The sequence below is a fragment of the Rhinolophus sinicus genome, linkage group LG15 (genome assembly GCF_036562045.2).
Source record: "Rhinolophus sinicus isolate RSC01 linkage group LG15, ASM3656204v1, whole genome shotgun sequence".
Lineage (NCBI taxonomy): Eukaryota > Metazoa > Chordata > Mammalia > Chiroptera > Rhinolophidae > Rhinolophus > Rhinolophus sinicus.
In genome coordinates this window covers 2,882,685-2,905,340 of record NC_133764.1, presented here as the reverse complement: position 1 = coordinate 2,905,340, position 22,656 = coordinate 2,882,685, and the positions used below count along the sequence as shown (strand labels likewise).

Sequence of the window (22,656 nt, the reverse complement as noted above, 5' to 3'; positions counted from 1 at the left end):
TATCTGCTGCTCTTGGGAAATGGTGTTGGAGGCATTCACTCATGTCCAGGTACCTAAAATCTTAACCAATATCCTCTCCCCCCATTGTCTCCTCAACTCCACTGTTTTACTTTTCCAAGGTTCCCGGCCCCTCTCTGATTGGCACAGCTTTCTTAAGTTGTATTTAAGATCTTGCTGACTTAGGAGTCATGTTTTTTTCCTAAGATGTGTTGCATAAACTCTACTGTGAGCCATTGTGCTGATTTTGAACTTTGGCTCTCAGAGCCAGCCTTCTATACATGTAGCCCTCCTGTAATATGTCTATATACATATGCCTGCCTCCATCATGGTAGGCCTAGTGCCTGCCCTGCTGCCCAGGGTAACTGACGGGAGTTGCAGGAATAAAGGACATTCCAACTAAGACAGCAAACCCAGAAGCCGGGGGAGAGGGGAACTCAAAAAAACAGAAAGATATGTTTGAAAATTAAAAATGTATCGTGAAGGATACCATAAACAGCCAACAGGTAAATTATAGATTTGGAAAAATATTCTTAAGACAAACGACAGTGGGGGTGTATGTATTATATAGTCCTACTGTATTAGAAAAAAACCTAGTTTTTCACCTCCTGTGTGTCTCCTTTACTGCTCACACAGCTGACACAATCCTTCTAACACCAGATGTGTGGGGGGTTTTCCACACAAGCAATTCTCTGTGACACCACCTAGATGTCCTACAATTTAACTTAATTCTGACACTGTCTACCAAAAGGTAGTGGCAGCTCCCACAGGTTAAGAACTCAGTCCCACAAGACTGCTCCCACCACACTTCCGATGCCCTTTGCAAGTTTAGGTCCCCAGGCTACCCACAACTTCTGTCCTACTCAGCTGCAAATCAGAGGTTCCTGTGGCCCCTTCTTCAAGCTCAGTTAATTGGCTAGAGCAGCTCAGGGAAACACTTACTTACATTTGCCAGTTTTTAAAAGGCTATGACAAAGGATACAGATGAACAGCCAGATGAAGAGATACATAAGGTGAGGTCTGGGAGGGTCCTGAGCTCAGGAGCTTCTGTCCCCATGGAGTTGAGATGCGTCATCCTCCTCATTCGTGGTTGTGTTCATTGACCTGGAAGCTCTCTGAACCCCATGGTACTGGGATTCTACGGAGGCTTCCTCACGTAGGCATGATCAATCATTAACTCCATTTCCAGCCCCTCTTCCCTCTCTGGAAGAGTGGGGGCTGGGGCTGAAAATTTCAAGCGTCTAATCATGGTGTGGACTTTCTGGTGACCAGCCCCCACCCAGGAGCCACCTAGAGTCACCTCATTAGAACACGAGATGCTCCTAGTGCTGTTATCACTCAGTAATTTACAAGGGTTTCAGGAGCTCTGTGCCAGGAACCGGAGGCAGAGATCAATATATATGAGGTCTGACAATTAAGTTCACGAACTCATCCTACAGCAAGGGATACCTACCTCATTGCTGAATATCACTATGGTCTCCTTCGAAGTACTCCTTTTGTGAAGCTATGTACTGATGCCAGTGCCTAGTCCACCCTTCAAAGCAATTTTGGAACTCTTTTTCTGGAATGGCCATCAGAGTTGTCATCATATTACCCTTGATGTCCTGAATGTCATCAAAATGTCTTCCTTTCAATATTTCCTTTATCTTTGGGTAAAGAAGGAAGTCACTGGGAGCCACATCAGGTGAGTGGGTGGGAGGTGTTCCAATACAGTTATTTGTTTACTGGCTTAAAACTCCCTCACAGACAGTGCTGTGTGAGCTGATGCATTGTCATGATGCAAGAGCCACAAATTGTTGGCAAAAAGTTCAGGTCGTTTTCATCTAACTTTTTCACGCAGCCTTTTCAGCACTTCCAAATAGTAAGTTTGGTTAACTGTTTGTCCAGCTGGTACAAATTCATAATGAATAATCCCTCTGATATCAAAAAAGGTTAGCAACATCGTTTTGATTCTTGATTTGGACTGACGGGACTTTTTTGGTCGTGGAGAATTAGCTGACTTCCATTGTGCCCTTTGATGCTTTGCTTCAGGGTCATATTGGTACACCCATGTTTCATCACCAGTGATAAGATGGCCCAAAACATCGTCTTGCCTCTCCAAAAGGTCTTGGAACTTCACCTCTCCTTTGCTTTTGTTCATCGGTGAGCTCCTTCAGGGCCATTTTGCACACACCTTTCTCATGCCAAGATTTTCAGTTAAGATTTTCCTAACTGCTTCTCCATTGATGTTTATTTGGTCTACTATGCTTCTCACAGTCAGCTGATGATTTTGATGCACAATTTTTGCAATGTTTTCGTCAGTTCTGCTCATTACTGGCTGCCTGACCTCTCTTCATTAGTGATGCTTTCTCGCCCCTCAGAAAAATGTTTAATCCATTTGTACACTGCTGTTTTCTTCATGGCATTATCCCCATAAACTTGGACTAGCATGTCCCTGCTTTCACTTCCACTCTTGCCAAGTTTAACAGGAAATTTAATGTTTGTTCATTGCTCTAATTCAAGCTCAGACATTCTCGCGATGGCACACAAAAACATGCAACAACAATAATGAACGCCACTCAGCAAGACGCTGCCACACATCCACACAAACACAGCTGTGAGACACTGATATACCAAGCTTATGAAAACTTATGGAGCTGTTTGTACAGTGCTGCCAACGTAAACACACTGTGGCAAGTTTGTAACCTAATTGTCAGACCTCATATATTTTCTATTATCTCACATCTATAAAGAGCTCCCACATATTGCCAAATATTAAAATAGGCAAATCACAAAAGAGAAAACCCAATGGCCTACAAAAAATAAGAAAAAAATGTGCATATTCTTTAGTGTCTAGGGAAAAGCACATTAAAGAAAAATGAAGTGTTGCCATTACACTGGCAAAAATTTTAAAGGTAGAAATGGGAACTGTGGCAGCATTTTAGGAAAACAATCTGGAAAAATCCATTACATTTAAAAATCCATTTGCCTTAGACATAGCAACCCACTCCTGGGAATCTATTCCAAGAAATAAAAGCACCAATACATAAAGGATAAATGTAACATAGCATATAGTTCATAGCAGCAAATAAACATACTCATGCACACACACACATACAACAGGAAATGGTGAATGTCCATCAACAGAGAATGATTGAATATATTCTGTTGCATCCACACTGTGGACTATTATGCAACCATTAAAAAGGGTTAACTAGATTTGCTCCAGTTAACTTGAAGGAATTCCATCAGGTAACGTGAGAATAGCAAAATGCAAGAAAGTGCATAGCATATGATCCCATGTTTGTCAAACTTGGACATGTATGGGAAGGGTATTTTTCACATACATCTTTATAAGCATCTGTTTCTATATGTTTCTATATGATTGTATTTACATGGGGAAACTCCATAATAGGTATAAAGTTAACATGTGTCTCATGGGAAATGAGAAAGGGGGAGGTGAGCAAAAATAGAAGAAAAATAAAAAAGGGAGTAGGCAAGCAAAGCCTTAACATATATAGTAAAATATAATTTATACTTTTTTTGAAAAATCTACCTAAGTGATTTCACAAATAAACTTTAAAATACTAAAACATACAAAAATAGAGGTACTCAGACACATTATCAATATCTCTCTCATTTTTTTCAATTGTAAACACGTCTGGCAAAAAAAAAAACTACGAGTATGCCAAGACTGGATGTTCCTTGTATTTTCAAAATTTTCAACAATGAATTGCTATTGCTTTTATTATAAGTAAAGACAATATTACAAACAAGTAAATCAGGGAAGATTTCTTAATACCCTCCCACCAGGGTGGGGCAAAATGGGTGAAGGGGTCAAAGCTACAAACTTCCAGTTATAAAATCAATGTTATGGGATGTAATGTATATCATGGTGACCACATTTAATAATGCTGTGTTGCATATTTGAAAGTTGCTAAGAGAGTAACGTTTACTTAAAAGTTATCACGAAAAATTTTTGTAATTTTTGTATGGTGACAGATGTTAACTAGATTTATTGTGGTGATCATGTCACAATATATACAAATATTGAATCATTATGTTGTACACCTGAATCTAATTTAATGTTATATGCCAATTATACTTAAATTTAAAAATAAAAATTTTTTAAAAATGAAAGCATAGGGACCCTGAAAAAAAACTCTCTCCCACCAGATGCGTCCATGGTTCCCGCTTCCTTTCAAGATTTATATTGGTGTCCCTAGGGTCCATCCTCCTCTCTCTTCTTGTCTCTATTGCCTCAACCCTTCTCACTGCTTTGTCTCCTACACATTCCCTAATGACTCCCAAGCCTCTCTCTTGTTCAGGTGTTAAATAAATATGTGGTGAATGAGGAAATGCCGTATCCCTCCGTTACCTTCCTCGCTTCATCTTCGTCCCCTACGCAGTCCCTATACTCCAGCCCCACCGGGCTATTTACAGTTGTTGGACCTGGGTACAAGCTGCTAACTTGGCCTGAGAGCGCTTTCTTCCTTGTGTACACCTGACTCACTTTCCAGATTCACCTGAAACACCATTTTAGCCTCATCTGAATTCATCCAGATATGATTAGTAGCTTCTACTTGTACTTCTGCTTTCAATACATCACCCTGACTTGTGGGAAGCCCGAGTCACTGCATGACAGGTAAATCAAGAGACAATGTATTCCTTCAACAAACTGAGCCTTTACTGTGTGTCAGGCAACTTTCTAGGCATGGGGGCTAGAGCAATAACCAAAGCAGACACATATCTTAGCCCTCCCAGGGCTTACTTTCCAATGGGAGGAGACAGACACTAGAGAGACAAATGTGTGAAATAGATGAGAAGGCAGTGAAGGGCCATGTGGAAGGAAGAGGCTTCCAGGCCCAGGGACAGCAGATGCAAAGACGATTCAAGGTCCAGGGAATTTGCAGCAAGGAGATCCAGGAAGGACTAGAGAATCCTGGAGAAATTTACAGAGAGGGTGACATTTGATTTGGGCCTTTAAGAACAAGAAGGATTTTTATAGAGAAGAGTCATGCTAGGCAGGAAGTTTACAACAGCAGCCACATTTCAGAGGTGTGAAGGGGTGGGTGTATTTGGGAAATGACTGATGTGCGCAGTATCTGGAGCTGAATTCCGGGTGTGTGATGATGAGGGTGCGGAGAAACAAAGCAGGAAGGAATCAGGATGTGGATCCAGGTGTCCTGAAGAGACTCGGAGGGAACCAAGAGAAAAAGCCACCACCCACATCCCCAAGTTAACTTCTACTGATTTTCAAATCACCATCTGTCCAACCAGTTGCCAGGAAGTTGCCATTCCTGAGGGCTGCTCCTATGACTCCAGAGGTGAGGTGGCTGCTTCTTTGCTTCCCTGCTTCCCTGCTTCCCTGACGCCAGCACCTTGGGATTTCCCTGAGTTGTATAATGCAGCTTACAACCTTCCAGGAAAAGGCAAAAACTGTCCTGTCACACCCACCAAATAAAAAGGCTGACCATACCCAAAGTGTTGGTGTGGATGCAGAGCAACTAGAACTCTCGTATGAGGCTGGTGATAAAACCAATTTGGAATACACTTTGTTAGGGTCAGTTAGTGCTGAGTATGTGCACTGTCTGTTACCCAGCAATTCCACTGCTATGTAGACACCAAACAAATGTATGCATATGTCCACCAAATTCGTGTCCTAGAGGGCTCATAGCAGTACTCTGCAATACACATAAACTGGACACAACCTAAGTGATAACCATTCTGCTTATCAATAGCAGAATGAATACGTTGTGGGTTCTTCATACCATGTGATTGGTATTCATTCCTGAGTAGCAATCAATGTGAATGACAACTGCAGGTAACAACTTGGATGATTCTTCCATACATAATGCTGAGTAAAAAACCCAAACAAACCATACAAAACTAAATCTAGAAGTTGGGATAGTGTTACCCTTTTGGGGGTAGTGATTGGATGGGTGCATAAGGGGGTCTCTGAGTGAATCCAGCGCGCCCCACAAGAAGAGGCCTGGCTCCCAGCCAGTCCCAGCTATTCAAGCCATGAGCTGGGAGACACGTCAGACATTTCAGAGAGGCTGTCTTGGATCCTCCAGTTCCAGTTGAACCACCATAGTCAATACTGGATGGGGCAGAGATGAAGCCATTTTTGATGGGCCCTATCCGAATTCCTGATCCACAGAATCATGAACAATTAAAAAAAGAAAAAGTTTCTTGTTTGAAGTTTTGCAAAATAGCAATACATTATTGAAACAATTTTCATCGTCGAGGGGCTACTGAGGACTGACCAAATCTTTCTAGTATTCAGAGTGAGGTTAAAAATATTTAACAAGGGCCGGCCTGGTGGCTCGGGTTGTTGGAGCGCCGTGCTCCTAACGCCAATGTCGCAGGTTCGATTCCCACAGACGCCAGTGAGCTGCGCCCTCTACAGCTAAGACTGTGAACAACAGCTCTCCCTGGAGCTGGGCTGCCGTGAGAAGCCAGAGGTTGGCGAGAGCTGCAGCCGAGATGCTGTGTGTTACCACTGGCTACCATGTGCATGAGCGGCCAGTAGCCAGCGAGAATGGCTGCCAACCATCGTGGGCTGCCGTGGGCTGCCATGGGCTGCTGTGTGCCGTGGTCAGTGGCCAGCGTGAGTAGCCGGCAGCCAGCGTGATTGGCCGGCAGCCAGTGAGAGCTGCTGTGAGCTGTCCACTGATGACTGTTGGCCTTAGCCAGGGTGAACACAAAGCTCATAATACCAGCATGGGCCAGGGAGCTGTGTTCTATACAACTAGACTGAGAAACAATGGCTTGAACCCTAGTGGGGAGAGGGGCAGAAGAAAGGGAAAAAAATGTTTAACAATGTTTTAATACTGTATAAACAACATTGAACAATATTATATGTTAATATACAAATAAATAAATAATCTCAATCATCCTATTTCATTCTCTGAGTAAACTAAACATCATATCCTATAAAGCTTCTTACCAACACATAGAAGATGCAGCACAAATTATTTATTAAATGATTGATAATTCCTAAATAATCTGTTAATATTTTGAAATTGTTGGGTGACCATTTGTCTGATGTCGCTGTCGCTAGTTAAATGAGGGCTCTGTGTGAAGCATGGTTTAACAATAGGAAGCTATAACAAATTCTTCTTATGACTTCTCCATTAAGTTTAAAGTCACAAGATGACTTATATTTTTAATATGTAGATAATATCTTTTAATATTAACTATATTGTTCATGGCTCTGATTCCTTTATTAATCCTTGTAATAATGTCAGAACTTTAAAATATATTCATTATCTTTATTATCAAGTATATATAAAATAATTTATTTCATATGTCTTATTTAGTTGGCATAATTTTATTAATTTTTGTTCATTTTCACTCCATGGGGCTAAGACATCATTTGGACAAGTTTCAAAATTTGAAAAATGGAAAGATTTAAAAGTTTACTATAATTTTCACTTTTGTCATTAAATAATAAGTTCATTTTCATATAATTAAACAACCTAAAAATTTCTTTTAGAATTGATACTTTGTTTTATTTCTTTTAAAGGGCTTTTGTTCGTTTAATACATCTGAAAAGAATGCATATACAAAGAAGTGAGATGTGAGAAAACATTGGTTCAATGCTAATGAATCTACAAGAATTCCGATTTGGGGAACATGGAGAAGATTACCTAAACATTTTTAAAAATTGGAAACTGCAACCAAAATAAGCTGATAAAATCCCTATTAACACGTATGAAGGGTCTCCATAAAACTCATGATTTTTATTAAACTAGAGAGCCTCAATTCACTGATCTAGGGTTCCTCATGCAAAACAGAAATCAGGAGATTCCTCTGAAGGTCCCTATGTTGTTAAATGTTCTCCCCACCCCCACCCCATCCCTGGCTTCTTAACAAAGCAGATCTCCATCCTCATAACCTGAAGGTGGATGTGAATCATCTCACAGACATCTGTCTTCTAGCACCACTCCTCATATATGCCAGGTCTCCAGCTGTGTTCTAGGGACACCTTATCATACACTATTAAGCAGCACATCCATGCTAAGCATATAAGACGAAGGCTGACAAGGAGGAAATGTTTTTTTAACTACATACTCAATCCATTTGGTGTATTTCAAAAGGTGCAGTACTTTTCTTCATTTATCAATGAAAGAAGTTAGAAATTAACTTCAAAAACAAAATCAGCAAATGGCTAACAAATTTCCTTAAAAGTTGCAGTCACATATATAGTGTATCCTGGAAAAGAGGAGGGGCAAGACAGTTTCCACCCACTTTCATCAAATACTGGACCTGCTCAAGGGTGGAGAGAAAAGGCAACTTTCAAAAAGGGGTTATTAAATGTTATTAAATGAGGCATTTACTATACTCCTTCCTAAGAACACCAAGGGGAGCATGTTTTCTAAACAAGATCTAGGAAGTGGAATGTAGAATCACTCCATCCTCCACCCCTTAAGAGCTAATGGCTAATGAATTTTTTTTTTTTAATGACTAAATAGAAACAAACCACACACACACACATCTTACCCTCAGAAAAAAAAACAAAAAAACACAAAAACAAAATTAGATGTCCCAGATTACTCTCTGGAGTGAAACCCAGGAGCAGCTTCAACAACCTGAATTAGTCTGTTATGGAGTCAACACAAGCATGCTTTGCTTTTAAATTAAAACAAAAAAATTTTTTTTTGTTTTGAAACAGCAAAATAATAACTACTACTGATCCCTTTTCTGACAATATGCAAAATTAACTAGTACTGAGGTGGGTAAAAGGCCATACCTCCAGGCCTTGTCTCACTTGAGTGCATGAGAATAGGGGCAGGGCATTTGTCATTACTGCAAAAATGAATTTTAATTTTTAATCTTTAGTTTTATTTAAACATGGCTTTTAGTATGATGCCAAGACCAGATGTGCAGAAAGGGCTCCGGAGAAATGTTCATAGCAGCACATACCTGCGGCTCATGTTGGGTCTGGAGGTACCAGGGCAGCCAACATTGCTTTGTCAAATCCATTCTTTAGGGCTTTCTATGTGAATGCAGAACACTCCACACACCCGACAGCCTTCAGGTCACTGGTCAGCTTCTATTGGTTCTTGGCAAGTTTCTCAGTAGTAGAGGGGTCATCTCTGAGATCAATTTGGGTCCCATCAAGCAAGAAAGGAGTCTTTGGACATTGGTGAGTGTCATGCAGGGTGTCAGGCGGGGTCTCTTCTGGGGTCTCTGGTCCCGCTCCCCACATAGGAACGCAAGATATGGTGAGGCCAAAAAGGAACACCCACGGAGCCATAGACAGGGGAGTCATACCACTATATTCTCACTGGTGGCTGGGTTGGAGACACAGGAAGCAGGAGCCACACTATCCGCAACCCGCCATCCACTTCTCTCTGCCAACCAACCTCACTTGCTAGCTGCAATCTGCCGTGCTAACTGCAATCCGCTCTTGCTAGCTCAGCCACCATCTTCTTGCTAGCCCCCATTTGCTGCTAGCGTAGCCACAGCAGTTATATTAGTGGCCAATGGCTCACTGGTTACAGCTGACGGCCAACTAGCCACAGCTGATGGCCATCCAATCACAGTTGATGGCCATTTGCTACCTGAGCCAGCACCTTTCCTCATGAAGGCAAGAGCCTGGAAACTGCACTCCTGGCTCTGTCCCCACAGTGAGTTATCTCAGGCACCCACTTTTCTTTCATATTTTCAATTGAGGATGGAGAGACCACTAAAAAACAGACTAGAAATACATCTGTTTGTGGGTAACTCAGTAGTCATAACTTATCATAATCCTCTTGCCCTGCAGTATCAGAAAGTTCAAGAGTATATGGCTCCCCACCAATCATAACTGTGACTACATAGTTGTCAGAAATAGTTGACACACACTCATATGGAAATCTGTTTGTTGTGTAGGGTATCAGGAAACATGTTTTACCAACGGCACCATCATCCATAACAACACACTTAATGTCTGCATTGCTGAAACAATTTTCTATCCACTTTAAATATTTCAAATCCGATGATGACCTCAGCTTCTCAGCCGGGAGAAGTTGGCCTGTTTTATTTCTAATAGCATATCACATCTCTTTATATTTTTCCTTTCTTCCACTCTCTTTTCATTGTTTCCCTTACTTAACCTTATGTATTCAGTAACTTTTATCATTTCCTTCATTAACCCAGAAGTTCTCAAACATTTTAGTCTCAAGACCCCTGACATATTTACTGTATTAAAAATAAAAACTAAGGAGTTCAAAGTATATTTATTCTTAATTTACTTAAAGATAACAACAATAAGTCCATTGTAAATTAACACAAATAACATTATGAAACAACTACTTTCCAAAACAAATTTAGTGACAAAAGTGCCTTTTGCATCATCAGTGCCAATACTGACACAGTGGAAAAGATAATTCATATCTCTGTGATTTTATGAAAATAGTTTTGACCTCACAGAACCCCTGAAAATGTCTCAGAGAGGTTCAGGAGTCCTCAAAGCTTTTAGGACCATTGAATTGATCTATCAGTTTCAACAGTATTCTTGTAAAGTATTGACTTTTCTGTTATAATATATAATTTGTTAAATCCAAACTCTTAAATTTATTTATTTAGTACTTATTCAGCCACTTCTATTTTATCATTTTTTGTTAAACTCTATAGTAGAGGATTGATAGAATTGTTTAACTGCTTTATCATTCTAGGGTAACAGGCTACCTATGAAAGTCCAACTCTTCATCCAACTGTCATTATTTCATTCCCAGCTTTCAGGTATTTTATTTCATTCTTGCTGCTATTTATTTGACATTGGGTAAATATAAAGTTTTTCAAGGAAAGATTTAATTAAAGTGACTTACTTGATTTGCAAATTTGTTGCATCATCCAGCGATAACTGAATATAGTGCCTAAGTGTCAAATGAAATGTTTGAAAGTTTTATAAAAATTTGGCTGAAATGCTAGACTTTCTCCCTAGCATTATACTGGCACCATCTCTACAAAGTCCAGTAAAGGTTTCATGTATGTATTTCTCATTGAAGCAGTTTTCCTTGAGCATTGACAATCAAATTTACATATGATTTTAGACGTTATTCCTGCCAGCTCCACATAACCCACAAGACCCACTACACTACACGATCTTCCAGTCTTCAATTTGTCACTTTAAGTACAGTATTAAAATACTTTTATGTGAAACAATGGACATGACATTCATTGATAATGATAGAAATTTTACAGCCCGACTCCTCAGTTTCCCAAAAAGTTGCTGTAGTTGCCTCTGAGATGTGCTGCTCACAGCCCTTGGGAAGAAGCCGTGCAGCCCTGTCAGTCAGCCTCCTGCTCTCTGTTCCTCAGGACCTGAGCCCAAGAGAGCTCCAGAGGACGCCCAGGATCACGCCTTCCTGGGCAGCTCATCAGTGAGTGAGCTGAGGCATTTTGGCTCAATGTGGGTCAACTCTGATGTTTTGTTCCAGAGCTTTCTGCTGGGGTGGCCTAGGCTTGGTCAAGCCGCATCACAGTTCCCTCTATGTCAATCTTGCTTCCACCTCCTCCTATCATGGTGTTATCCCCAATAATTATCTTGCACCACAACTTCATGTCATTGTTTCTGTAGAACCCACCTAGGAACAGTTTTCTCATTTTGGTAGGTATGTGTTTTATACGAGGGAACATAAATCTAGATTGCAATGATGCATTTATATGGATCACTCTTTTTTGAAGTTCTACTAAATGCATCATGGCTGAAGATGTTCTATTCTTTTTAAATCATGCAGTAGATTCTGTTTAAATTTTTGGCTTTAAATTTTTTTTACAGGAGTTTATTTGAGCCAAACTGATGACATATGCCTGAGAGCAAGATCTCAGATGCCCCAGAGAATAACAGTTTTGCAGCTTCTTTTAAGCATTTGAAATTAAGGAGGGACTGAGGAAGATTACATGGAGGTGGGAGAAAGCAAGGCAGGGAGTGGATTACAGGATAGTTAACAAGATTTTGTGTTTTCTTAAGGGTAGTTACAGTTTATTCCAAAGATGTATTAACCTAGGTGCACAGAAACAATGGACAGGGCTTGCCTAAGACAAAGATAAAACTTTTACTAAAGAAGTTATATGCGTGGGGCGTGACTACCCACCATGATCTGCCTAGTTAGGAGTTTATGATCAGATCACACTGTGAGGTTACTTTCCATAGAACCCCCCCCCCTTTTTTTTAAATCCACAGTTCCCCCTTATGGTCATAAATCTGAAGGATGCATTGATGACCAACCTTTTGGTCAAACAGTGTGGTCTCACAGCTCTAGGAAGGCTCATTTCTAGGAATTATCTGTATCAACATTGTCTTGTTGACCATTGGGGTTGGAGCAATACTGTAACCATGGGGTCTGAATTGAGGCCAAATTTTTCCCCAGGGCAGGTAAATGGATGGCAGTCAGGACTTATGGCTTTCATTGGGAAAAAACACCATGGATCATGTCTGTCTTGTGAACTATCATGATCCTGAGTAGTTTTTCCTTTCTGTCTCATTTTTCTGTATTTGGCATCTAGCATAACATTTACGTAAGCCATGGAAAGAGTATTAACCGTTTTCTTACACATCTTCAGTAATCATCAATGTAGAAAAACCCAAAGAACAAGTACAACTATTATTATGACTTAAAGTCATTAGCAGACAGGTAAAGATAATCAATCAAAAAGGATTCTGAGTTCAATCTCAATCCATAGGTATACAGGCCTTGTCCATGTCTTGGGACACCTATTTACCTCCGGTGTCAGCAGCTTCTTGTCCTTCAGGAGTTTCTGATGTTCATAGACAAATTTAGACGCCTGATAAGTTACCTTCCAATGAGGTTGGAGAGTGTCTTTTATTTGATGTCCACTCCAATAACCAAAATTTCCAAGTGGCAGGCAGTCAATGGTCTTTAAAGTCTGTGTCTCCTGGGGGCTCGCTGTGAAAGGAAGCAGTTACCAAGTTGGCAAATTCTTGAAGTGACTCTATCAAATGTTGGCAATACTATAAGATGTCTCCTTTCAATAATGTCAGTTCATAAGTTCCTTCATCTAAGTCCAGCTTAAATGCACTGTGATGCATGAAGGAATGTTAAAAAAAAACACACAAAAATTAGAGCCAGGGAGCCAGGAAGAACCAAGTGGCCTTCTTGGGTTTCATAGACCCCACTATTTGTTTAATTTGCCACCATTTTTACCAATACAATATACCCTAAAAGTTTTTCATCACTTATTTTACAATGCTTCCCATGAAATTTAATATGAAAATCAAATTTTCGGGGTGTTCCAGGGGCCCTTTTGAAACACCATAGAGTTATTCCTACGTATATTGAGATTTCAACCCTTGAAATCTCTATTTCTAATAAAAACTGAGAAGAAAGCAATTAGCATTCTTTAGCTTGGCAAATTTGTGAAGACATTTACAACCTTTAGAAACATATTTCATAGACATAAAAGTCAGTTATTAACTTATTGGACTTATTTTTGTATAGCCCAGGTGAAATAAAGATATATCTGTTTTACTTAAACCAACATACTTAAGCTTGATTTTCTTTACTAAGGATTAAACCTAGATCACATGAACTTGAAAACTATTTGAGTTACTTTCTATATTTCTATATTTCTATCTTTCTATATTTCTATATTTCTGAGAATTTTAGAATACCCAATTCGTATAAGCTCTTGCCTTTAAATTAATTTTAACAGTACCACCTGGAGGTAGAAAATTATATCACATTTACAACGTACATATATAGACATACCCAGACAGACACAGAGAACAATTTATATCTGTCCTTGATAAGTCAAGTTCCAAATGACCTTCCTCCTTTTAAAATAAAGACAGCCATTTCTAATTCCTCATTGGTTTGATTAAAGGACATTATAGGTTGATCTATTTATCTAAATCCTCTTTTGCAAGGTTTGAGTGACCAATTAAATATGTTTTCCATTCATTCTCCCTAATTTTATAGCATCTTTTTCTAATTGCGCACGAAAGATTAATTTAGAAATATCAAAGGATCCTCATCTTGGCCATCTTAGTATTAATGGGAGGATGACTGTCATGGGGCTTGTCGGCCTCAGAGGCACAACTTCCCATGTTAATTTTGAGATCTACGGAGTCTGAACAAATTTCTAGGGAAAACCAGCCTGCATGTGCACATCCCTGGACGAGTCAAATCCTATCTCTATAGGACTGCTTTAGGTCTTAGAGGGAATTTTTCCTCAGGCAACCCCACAAAGATTCTTAGTCACATAAGAATACCAGAGCAAGGGCCAGCGAGAGCCTTCCAGATGCTGACAGAACTGTGCTGATTTCCAAGGCACAGGTTCCTCTCTTTGGCCCCTCTCTTGGGGTGAACTCATTCTAGTGCGCCCTGTCCTTCTCCCCGGGGTTCCCGCCAGCTTCTCCAAGATAGGCTGCATCACCACACTGGATGCCTCACAGCACCTATCTCTGCCACTCCGAATTCAGTCATCTGAAACAACTGATATCACCCCATTGTCTATTCTGGACCGGGAAGCAAGTGTCCTTTCTCTTTCAGAGCTAAAGAGAGTTCAGTCTCTCCTTTAACCAACAAAGATTTTGTTCAGACTCAGTAAACAATTCCATTAAAAAGCCAAAATTAAAACAGTAAACTGTTATTATTATTTTTAATTATGTGTGTACGTATGTATGTATATATGTATGTATTTTGCTTTCTCTGGGTTATTTCAACACTTATCCACCTCCAGCATTTTGTAAGAACCGCTCAAATAAAGTTATGTCCTGCTACTTAAAGCAAGGAGTCCTGGAATTCCAAGAAAAACTCACCCAAGTTTACCTGATGCAAAGTTGGGAGCTGGTGGGGCACTGTGGGGACAGAGCCCCAGAAAGTAGTTTACAGGCTCTCGGCCTCACCTGGAAGGGTGCTGGCTCGGGTAGTAGATGGCCGTCAGCTGTGGCTGATTGGCCGTCAGCTGTGGCCAGTTAGCCAATTGGCCACTCATATAACTGCTGTGGCTACGGAGGAGAGCCGAGGAGAGCCGAGGAGAGCCGAGGAGAGCAGAGGAGCAGAGTCGAGGAGAGTGGAAGAGAGTCGTTGGTCGGTTGGCAGAAAAACGGACAGCAGGTCGCACGTCCGGTGAACCCAGCCTCCAGTGAGACCACAGTGGTATGACTCCCCTACCTATGGCTCCGTGGGTGTTCCTCTTTGACCTCACCATATCCTGCGTTCTTGTGTGGGGAGCGGGAACAGAGACCCCGCAGGCTGCTCCGCACAACAAATGGCGCAGCGAACAGGGTATGGTGTCGGCTGAAACTCTCCGGAATATACTGGAGCAGTTTACACGTATAAAAGCTCAGCTTCGTAAGCAGAGTACGGTGCCGGCCAACACCTACCGAAGCATGGTGGAGCGGTTTGTGCGTGTGAGAGCCCAGCTTTGCAATGCCCATGAGGAGCGACACCGGGAACGGGAGGCACGGTCAGCCCGGGAGACTCAAGCCTCCAGCTGGCGCATCACCCTCTTGGCCATGGACAGTGTTGTCTTCATTTTGGTGATCTGCTGTGGCCTTAAGCTCCAAGAGTTGTGGACATCTTACAAGGGGGCCTCCACCCACTCAGACACCTGGCACGGTGAGCAAGATTCTGACCAGGTAGCAATGGAGTCTGACTCTGGGCAGGAGGACGTGTGGCCCCCACACAGTGTTTGGTGTCCAATGGCCACTGTTCTCAGGAGTTGGACCCCCAAGGAGGGGTGGGAGGATATGGACGGCTCTCCGGCCAGTGTGGAGAGGGCCCTGCCGGCTCTGGCTGAGCGGTTGCTGGAGGAGGAGAAGGCTACAGCCAGCCGCTTGGGCTGGATGTTCCTCACGGCCTTGAGTCTCAACACGGAAAATGCGCTTAATGAAATGGCCCAGGTGCTGGACCAGGTGTCCCAGTTGGAAGCGCTGGAAGCCCGGGTCCGCCTGTTCGAACAGGGGCCCCAAGGTGGAGACTCTGAGGCAGAGGCGGAGGAAGCAAGTGGAGGCAATGTAGCTCCCAACCCCCAAGCCCGGCCAATCTTGAAGCAAAGGGTAAAACGTGAACAACCTTTAGGCCCCGGGGGGGTTGCTGAAGGCAACCCAGCTGTGACTGAGTTCACAACCTACACCCCATACACTCCCACTGAGTTGCAGGAGCTGGGGAGGCGGTACAGACAGCGCCCTGGAGAGCCAGTCTCAGCTTGGCTATTATGTTTATGGGATGAGGGAGCAGACAACATTCTCTGCTCCCCAGGCGAGATGGAAAAGCTAGCCTTCGTGACAGTGCATCCGTCCCTGCGACAAAAGTTACAGAACTGCCATAGGTTGGCCCACGACCAGGACACCATTCTTTAATGGCGTGGCTCACTGCTGCGGTACGCACAGTATGGGAACAGGCTGGCGAGCTGCCAGACACTGTGAGTCCATGGCAGTCATATACAGAACTTACGCAAATAATCCATGAAATGGGTATGAGACATACTATTTTTAACCTCAACATGCAGGGCCCAGATGACGAGCTTTTTACTGCCAGCATGAGAGATCTGGTTTTGGATACTGCACCTGCGAGTGCTTTTGGATCCTTGGTTGCTATTCTTACACCGTATGTAGGGCGATGGATCCATGAAGTTACAACTGCCATGGCCACCCTAGGGGATGTTGAAAGCCAGAGGAGAAGGAAGTTAAGACAGGAGGTCCGCGCAGTTGAGACCTGGAAGCCCAAACCAAAGGTAAAGGGGCGAGGTCACGGGCCTCAGAGAGTAACTAACACGCGCACAGATGTGGCGTGATCTCATGGCAGCAGGGGTCGATAGGAAGAAAATAGACCGACAACCCAATGCACTCCTGCTGGAACTTTGGAAACAGTTGCGTCCAGAACAACAATTCTGGAGAAGCATAAAGGAGGAGTCTGGGAAAGCGCGACCTGTGTCCCTCCAGGACTTCATGCAGCCGCTTGAGGCCAACTCCTTTCAGCTTGATTAGGGGTGGGGCCAAGGTACCTGGTCAGAGGGGACGAGCAGGGACCGGAGGTCCCACGTGGAACTGTCCATACATTAGTCCCCTTCTAATGTGCAGAGGGTTTTGGTCCTAGTTGACACTGGCGCAAACTGCAGTCTCGTTTATGGGAACCCAGAACTGTTCCCCGGACCAGCAATCTGCATTGATGGCTACGGGGGAAAGACTGTGACTGTGAAAGCCGTTTCCTTACCACTGGGTATAGGAAGGCTTCCTCCTCGTACCTACAAGGTTTATGTCTCCCCCGTTCTGGAGTATATTCTAGGGGTGGACGTGCTACATGGCCTCAGCTTACAGACGTCGGTAGGAGAGTTCCGTCTCCAGATCCGGGTGGTGAAAGCGGTGACACGCGGGCATGCTCACCACCCTCCTCAAGTGTTGCCACAGCCCTGGCACGTGGTTACAGTGCGACAGTACCGCCTGCCAGGAGGACAGGAGGAGATTGGTTGTACAATATTGGAATTGGAGAAGGCACATATTGTGAGGCCGATTTGACTCATGATTTGCAAGTGACGCCAGGGGTGGTGGCTGAGTGGCCACCGCAAGTGACTGTAGTATATGGAGGTCCCGATACCGGGATGATTTTGCGAGGAAACTATGTGCTCTCACTATGGCCTATTATGGGGTCCCCTGTTCTGTTACATGTTGAAGCTATGCAAGGGACCCCAAGCACTGCCATAAAGGTCTGGTACCACAAACCAGGAAAGGTGCCAGTGGCAACGACCCTCCTTTCCCAGGACAAAAAGCTAGCATGTATCCTCCCAAATGGAAGGGATTTGCCATTATTAGTTCCTAAGACTACTGTTTCTTTTCGTCCATAGGTGTCAGTAGGCTAATACGGCACAGGGATGCTCGCGGAACACGCTTGTCGTGTAGATTGTGAGGCGAGACCCTGTAGGGGTAGAGTGTGGGGACAGAGCCCCAGAAAGTAGTTTACAGGCTCTTGGCCTCACGTGGAAGGGTGCTGGCTCGGGTAGTAGATGGCCGTCAGCTGTGGCTGATTGGCCATCAGCTGTGGCCAGTTAGCCAAGTGGCCACTAATATAACTGCTGCGGCTATGGAGGAGAGCCGAGGAGAGCAGAGGAGAGTAGAGGAGCTGAGTTGAGGAGAGTGGAGGAGACTCGTCGGTCGGTTGGCAGAAAAACGGACAGCAGGTTGCACGTCCGGTGAACCCAGCCTTCAGTGAGACCATAGTGGTATGACTCCCCTACCTATGGCTCCGTAGGTGTTCCTTTTTGGCCTCACCATATCCTGCGTTCTTGTGTGGGGAGCGGGAGCAGAGACCCCGCAGGCTGCTCCGCAAGACAAATGGCGCAGCGAGCAGGGTCTCCCGCACGACAGGCACAATGGACACTTGCTTGTACCTAGCACTGAGTTCAGTTTCACGGGGTAGTCCTGTGACCTTCTTAGGAATCCTGCTGACTACGCCAAGTAAGTGTCAACATAAGAAACATCCAAACCTGTAGAGAATTTTCATGAGTTTATTTGTGCCAAAGTGACCACACGTGCCAGGGGGCAAGATCTCAAATGCTCCCTGCTTAAATTTTTTTTGAAATTTAAAATGTTTTTCATTTTCTTTATTGTCACATCAGTAAAGAAGTTATTTTAGGAATTTTAATATTTTGGATGCTTTATTTGGGAAACTGACTCATGATATCCTTTGAAATTTCTCAGTGATGTTTGAAAATATTCTTTATTTCAACTAATAGTATTAACAGAATATTATGGCCATTTCTATGAAATATGCACTTAGCAGTTTTAACTTTTAATAATCCAAGTTTTAAACACTATTTGTGTCTAACAGCTACAGCAATAGTAAAAATAAGCTACTCATATTTTGGGTTGAAATAATGAAATTGTTTTTCATTTTAGAAACGCAAATTTGATACTGATTCCTGCGTAATATAGAAAGATGCTCTTTGCCATTCTCATCAGAATGAGAGAAAATTCCTATGCTGAAGTTTATAAAATTTCAGATTTATGTTTATGACTCAGAAGATTTGTGTTTATATTTCCTAAAAAGTTTAAGAAATATATCTAAATTTTGTTGTCTCTTCATTTTATGTGCTTTATTTCCATATTTAATTATAAATTCATACATATATAAATATCAAAGCTGTCACACTAGTCACAAGAATTTCAAAGCATCACCAGTGTAATAAAAATAGAAAGAAATGAACCCAAATTGAAGCAATAGCAATGATATGATTTGAGGTGAATAATAAACTGGTAATTCTCCTAAATCTCAAAATGTTTCCCTGCCCAGGAGACTGGGCCGTGAATGTTTCTCACATTTACTTTCACAGAGGCCCTTTTATCATCAGAACAACCTACAGCATTTGGCTGATAAATTAAGTTTATGGTATTATAATTTATAATGGTAAGTAATTTATCTCTCATTGCAGTTACTATTATAAAATTTACTGGCACTGAAACATTTCAATAGTTTATCAACCGTCATGTTTACACACACACACACACACACACACACGCAGAGTTAATAGGACAAATTAAAAACAATGAAAGGGAATCAGATTAGCAACTTTGAGTGATTTCAGAAGCAAACTGAAAATTCCCTTTGCCTCCATTCCTGAATTAAGCCAAAATTTGACCTCTGGTAAACACTTTCTAGGTTGCCTTTCCAGCACCTGCTTCTGGGGAATCACCTCCTCCCTCCCTCCCTCTGGCACCCTAAGGCTTGCTCTGGGAGCAGCCTTAGTTATACAGCTTGACTTGCCTCCCTTACCTCCAATCTCTGGCTTTAGATGATTGTGCAATTCACCTCACCTAAGTTGAGACAATTGGAATCCCTTCCTTAAAAATCTGGGTTTGAGACTGGTGGCAGTTAGTGCTTATGTGGAAGGAATGCTAAGGTGAAAGAAGAAAGAAGCAGGGCACCCATGAGAAGCAGTCCTCTTTGAGTCCCTGGTTCTACTGTTGGTTTGCATTTGAGGCCCCGACTAACTGAGAGGTACACCTGTATCTTTCTTTATATTCCTTTTTAATTTTCTGCTTTACCACATTTGGCGTTTGTTATTTGCTAACCACATAAACCTAAAGAAACATTCCCTTGGCAATGTTCCCCTCCACTTCTTTTCAATAATGAGCCTCAAGGTCAGAAATCCTTATGTGTGCAAGCTACATACTTTATTTTTTAAAGCAATGGTGTGTTCATGGAGCCCATGGTTAATCTGTGCATATAGGATGTGATGCAGGTCCGAATTAAGGGCCTCAAAAGCCTCTGGTGGCTTTTTAAAATATCTCCATAATGCCCTAGTGTGGGATTGTAATTTTAATGACATTAAATATAAATAGCTCAAAATTATGTATTAATTATTAGCTTCATTAAGTTCATTTTCCAGCAGATGTGACCGTCTTAACAGGGCTAGATTACGAACTATGTCCCACAACAAAAGCTCTGAGATACAGATTTGCATAAAATACGCATTGGTTCAGCTGACAAAGGGTACTCTTGTCCTCTTCTGGATGGCAAGGTGACCAGTAGGAAGGTTGAAGTGCTTCTCCTGGAGGGTACTGAGACCCAAGGAAGCACCTCATTGGATAGACCCTGAAGCAGCAGCTTCAGCTGCCTCTGGGCAGCTTGGGAGTGTTCCCCCTGTGCTCCTTGAGATATTGGCTGCTACCAGGTACTGTGTGGGAGAGGCTGCCAGACCTAGTCCAGGTGTGTTTACCCCCTCCCCGTTGCTTCCCTGCTATCCAATTTTTATACTCATTGCTTCTGCAGAGAAAGTTTATAGGAAGTTGTGGGAACAGAGCTAAGAGTGCAGTTTCCAGGCTCTCGGCCTCACGTGGAAAGGTGCTGGCTCAGGTAGTAAATGGCCATCAACTGTGATTCGTTGGCCATCAGCTGTGGCTAGTTGGCTGTCAGCTGTAGCCACTGAGCCATTGGCCACTAATATAACTGCTGTGGCTACACTAGCAGAAAAATGGGGGCTGGCAAGAAGATGGGGGCTCAGCTAGCAAGTGCGGATTGCAGTTAGCATCACGGATTGCAGCTAGCGCGGGGAGTCGGTCAGTTGGCAGAAAAGCAGACAGCAGTTCGTATGTCGTGTGAATCCAGCTTCCAGTGAGAATATAGTGGTATGACTCCCCTACCTATGGCTCCGTGGGTGTTCCTTTTTGGCCTCACCATATCCTGTGTTCTTATGTGGGGAGCGAGAGCAGAGACCCCGCAGGTCGCCCCACATGACACTTTCCCAGAATTGGAATCTTAAATCATTCAATCAGGAATTACCTGGTCAGCGTTAGCAAGATAATTTGCTTGATAGATCCCTGCCATCTCCTAAAGGAAAGTGACCTTGCAACAACCAATTGGTTTCTTTGCTAGTATAGCTTCCTTGCTCCTGCTCCCTTCTGCCTAGAAATGTCTTTGATTTTGTACAGCTCCTCAGAACTCCTTTCTGTCTGCTAGACGGGATGCTGCCCTATTCATGAATCACTGAATAAAGTTAATGTTTAAAATTTACTCAGTTGAATTGTTTTTAAACAGAAGTGAATTCTCTAGACATCTGCTAGATAAACCACCTACTCATGTAGATGGCCTATCCATAGAACTGAAAAGACCTAAGAACCACCTGGGGAGTGGACAGAGGAGGAAATGGGGAAGATCCTGTGGCACTGGTCTAGGGTTGGGGAAGTGTTGCCGAAGGCCAGCTTCGATCTCACTTTACTTACCTAACCAAATGTTTGCGTAGTGCATTTTGTTGTATAAAGCAGGCACTGTTCTAAGTGCTTTCCACGTTTAACTTATTTAATCCTCTCAACAACTCAGGTGCTGTTTTTATCTTCATTTTACAGATGAGGAAACTGAGGCATGGGAGGTGAAGTAACTTGTTCACGGTCCTATACCCAGAAGATACATATTCCCAAAGAGCTATTTTTTTAGTGAATTTTGGTATATTAAATCCTATATCTTATATAAATACTCACATTTAAAGATATACTATAAAGAATCTTTCAAAGAGATAAGGAATCATTTCTGAGTGAATTTTTGTGTGTATGTGCAAACTTGCTTCCATTTGCTCTTAATTTTTGAAGGCTCCAGATTTTAAGTTTCTAACACTCACCTGGGCCAGATTGTGAAGTACAGAAAGAATAATGTAGTTTTGCACAGTAGTGAGAACAGAAATCCAAGACCCTACATTTTGGAGGTTTGAGGAAGGGAGGGGTTCCTCTCAGAATTCCAGGGCTGTCTGCCTCAAGGGTGGATAGGTTCCCTTACCTGCCTGCAGAGGGCAGTTTTCGGGCTTGGGCTTGGAGTGGGAAATGTAATTCTGGAGGTAAGGGATAACCTGAGAGTAAATATGCTAAACACTGAACATACAGTATAGTATGGGACCTGAGTTTTCTATGACATTTTCAAGCTTGTTATTTATTAAATGGTTTGGTAAGACACTTCCTTGAGGGTAAGTTGACACATAAGTTCCTTGTCACTTGAACCTTAATAATCAGGTACAAAAGAAAGCCCCTTAACCCATTCAAGGTAAGCTTGAGGTCAAACTGGAAGGACACTAGAAGGCAGGGATTCTCATGTGTTTTAAGGGGTTTTAAGAGCCCTTAAAAACATAAGCAATACTGACTCTGCGTGTATAAGCATTTCTCCGGGAAGAGGGTTCTGAGCTGTCATTAGCTTTCACAGAAGCCAAGGGATCCAAAAAGGTTCAGGATCCCTGCCCTAC

The 22,656-nt window shown here is 42.5% G+C and overlaps 1 pseudogene; it reads right to left on the bottom strand.

Annotated features, from left to right (window-relative positions):
* Positions 1 to 8,891: 8,891 nt before the first annotated feature.
* Positions 8,892 to 21,257, bottom strand: LOC109461278 (cell division control protein 42 homolog; annotated as a pseudogene).
* Between the last annotated feature and the right edge of the window lie 1,399 nt (positions 21,258 to 22,656).